Source organism: Microcebus murinus, chromosome 1, assembly GCF_040939455.1.
Source record: "Microcebus murinus isolate Inina chromosome 1, M.murinus_Inina_mat1.0, whole genome shotgun sequence".
NCBI classification, from domain to species: domain Eukaryota; kingdom Metazoa; phylum Chordata; class Mammalia; order Primates; family Cheirogaleidae; genus Microcebus; species Microcebus murinus.
Window position 1 is genome coordinate 18701078 of NC_134104.1, and position 3722 is coordinate 18704799.

Genomic DNA, 3722 nt, shown 5'->3' on the forward strand with positions numbered 1-3722 from the left:
CATTAATGCTATTTACTTCTAAATAAAATATATTAGTGAACAGGATTCTGAACAAAGGAGTTAACTGTGCCAGGTAATGTATAACATGCAGATACATTTTTAGTTTATTCCTGGCTTATCATATTTGGAAAGGTATTTATAATGAATTTTTATTTTAAGTTGTCTAACTGGCTTTATGACAGATTATTTTGGTTTCAAGTGAAGGACAGCAAAATATCTAATCTGAAAATGTGTTACTCTGACATGAAGTTTATTTTGAGCTAAAGGCAATTGAGAAGAAGCAGATACAGGGAAAATTTTCTGTCCCTTCTTTATGTGCTTAAAAGCAGAGTATAAATTTGTAAAGATGTTTCCTTCCCTCTCTATCTGGAAGGAAAGATCACCGATCACCAATCACCAGAGACTATTTTTGACTCTAACAACCCAGATATAGGACCATAAGAAACTTCATTAATTAGCCTGTCATGACAATTACATGACAAACTTCATTAATTAGCCTTTTTCTTCCATTAATTTCTTCCATATATTTACCTTCCTATACTTTGCTGCCCAGAAACTCTAGTAGTCTAAATGATTTTTGTATTTCTATGGTATCAGTAGGAATGTTTCCTTTTTCATTTCTGATGGAGCTTATGTAAAGCTTCTCTCTTTTATTCTTGGTTAATCTAGCACTAGAATGTTTATAGCAGCACAATTAACAATTGCAAAGATGTAGAAACAACCCAAGTTTGCATCAATATATGAGTAGATTCATAAAATGTGGTATATGTATACCATGGAGTTCTACTCAGCGACACACACAAAAAATAATGGAGATCTAGCACCTCTTGTATTATCCTAAATAAAACTAGAGCCCATTCTAAGTGAAGTATCACAAGAATAGAAAAACAAGCAACATTTGAACATATGTACTCACCATCAAATTGGTATTAACTAACTGAACTGACCAACACTGAAGTGCACATATAATAGTAACATTCATCTGGTGTCAGGAAGGTGGGGGGGGTAATAGGTGATAGATATATCCCCACCTAATGGGTTCAGTGAGCACCATCTGGGTGAGCACCATCACTGATAGAAATGTATGAAGCTCTGACTTGGGTGGGGCCAGGGCAATATACATAGCCTAAACATTTGTACCCCCATAATATGCTGAAATAAAAGAAATTGTAAAAAAGATTAAAAAATGCATTTAAAACTAAAAAAATGTTAAAATGTCTAATTAGCCATTCATTCAGTAAGTATTCAAAGTTTTACACTGAAAATGTAAGATCATTATTACTAAATGTTTTCAGAAACCTTTAAAATTTCCCTTGCCTAAACATTCAGAAGATTGAATAACTAAGAAGATTTATACTGTAGAGCCTGCATTACAGCCTGTCAGACCAGTTAAAACATTTAATGCCTTTTCATTTGATGGCAAACTGATGGGCTTCTGTTGCAGCTGGAATGGACTCTAATGGATATTGTATTGCTTCACAATTTGAGTAGTTTGAATATTAGTTTGAATGTTAGTTTGCAGACCATTTTCTAAAATGATAAAGTGCCTTCACAGATATCTGGTACTTATGTTTTTTTGTCTGAATAATGTCATATTATAAATGAGAGAAAATAGTTTTTTTTTTTTATTTCTTCTTCATATTGCTATTCTTCCTCAATTTACTGGGAATGATGATGCTAGATTCTCTCCTAAGAACCACTGATGTGCTTAAAAGTACTACCAAGAAAACATAATACTGCCTACCTAACTGCCTCCAGTAAGTCTAAACCACTAGAAGGAAATTAGGCAGGTAGCATTTTATTCTGGTATCTACCCCATCAAATATGAACATGTGAGGGGAAAGATACAATGAAGGAGGGGTTAGGGTTGGGTCTTACACTGAACAATCAGGATCCAAAGCTATGACACAAACTCAACAAGGATTGAAAGAGCAACAGGAAAGAGGTGAGTAACTTTTCATTACTTTGGAAACAGGCTAATTCTGGCAATTAATTGAATGATCTACAGTCTGTGAGTAGACTCTCCTGGCTTAAAGCACCAGGTAGAGGATGGATACCAGTATGTATCAGTGACATTTTAAAGACTGGGAGTGGGGCTTTAGTTCTATTTATTTCCCTTAATAACATCCTTTCATCTTAAGATTTTCCTAATGTACCAGTAGACTTTCTCCTCTGTGAATCCCTGATGTTCCACATTTTTTTCTCCTCCTGTTATTAAATAACAAAATCTAATGCAATTTATTTTCTATTTCAATATCAGTAATGCATAAAAATAAGCCAGATAAGCTTTGCGCAGTGGCAGTATTGTAGCCAATGAGGTTTATCCGAGGCGCGATTATTGCTAATTGAAAACTTTTCCCAATACCCCGCCATGACGACTTGAAATATAGTCGGCATTGGCAATTTTTGACAGTCTCTACGGAGACTGAAAAAAAAAAAAAATAAGCCAGATAAGTGAAAATCATAGTAGGGTGCTAAAAATTGATGGAAGAGACAAATTGTTTAAATTTCATCTAGAAAAACCTATAAAATATTAATAATATTTAAAACAGGGAGAGAAGATTGAGTGGAGATATAGTTCATACAAAATGGCCAAATAAATGTAATTGTTGAAGATTTATGATAGGGAAATTAAGATTCATGGTAGTATTCTCTATCTAATTTCTATAATATATACTCAAATTTGCCAAAAAGTAGTATAGAAAATAACAGCATGAAATGTTGATCTGAATGAATAGTATAAAATGTAGATTAAAAATCTGAAAGAAAAAACTGGATAGAAATTTTAAGCTGAGGTCATTTACAGCCTTTCAATAACAAAAATAAATGTGTTTTCAGCATTTGCCAAGATAAAAAGAAAATATTCTATCTTTAGTTTTTGAGAAAGCTCCATACTATTCTTCATGGTGGTTGTGCTAATTTACATTCCCACCAATAGTGTACTAGGGTTCCTCTTTCTCCACATTCTTTCAGCATTCATTATTACCTCTCTTTTTTATAAAAACCATTTTAACTAGCATGAGATGCTATCTCATTGTAGTTTTTTTTTTTTTTTCTTTTTTTAATGAGACAGAGTCTCGCTTTGTTGCCCAGCCTAGAGTGAGTGCCGTGGCATCAGTCTAGCTCACAGCAACCTCAAACTCCTGGGCTCAAGCAATCTTTCTGCCTCAGCCTCCCAAGTAGCTGGGACTACAGGCATGCGCCACCATGCCCGGCTAATTTTTTCTATATATAATAGTTGGTCAATTAATTTCTTTCTACTTTTAGTAGAGACAGAGTCTCGCTCTTGCTCAGGCTGGTTTCGAACTCCTGACCTCAAGCAATCTGCCCGTCTTGGCCTCCCAAGAGTGCTAGGATTACAGGCGTGAGCCACCGTGCCTGGCCCTCATTGTAGTTTTGACTTGAATTTCTTTGATGGCTAATGATGTTGAGCATTTTTTCATATACCTGTTGGCCATTTGTTTGTCTTCTTTTGAGAAATGTCTATTTAGATGCTTTGCCAATTGGATTATTTGATGTTTTCCTATTGAGTTGTTGGAGCTCCTTATGTATTATAGTTATTAATTCCTTGTCAGATAAGCAGTGTACAAATATTTTCTCCCATGTGGCATATTCTCACTCATGTGTGGGAACTAAATATTAAAACAATTGATCTCATGGAGACAGAGAGTAGAATGATGGTTAGCAGAGGATGGGAAGTGTTGCGAAGAGGGGGAGATAAA

General features: G+C 34.7%; 1 non-coding gene across 1 annotated transcript; it reads left to right on the top strand.

The window, feature by feature from the left end:
• The first annotated feature begins 2284 nt into the window (after positions 1-2284).
• LOC142874878 (U4 spliceosomal RNA) lies at positions 2285-2425 on the top strand. Its single transcript, XR_012922461.1, has one exon. It is a non-coding gene; the product is annotated as a U4 spliceosomal RNA (small nuclear RNA).
• Positions 2426-3722: the final 1297 nt, after the last annotated feature.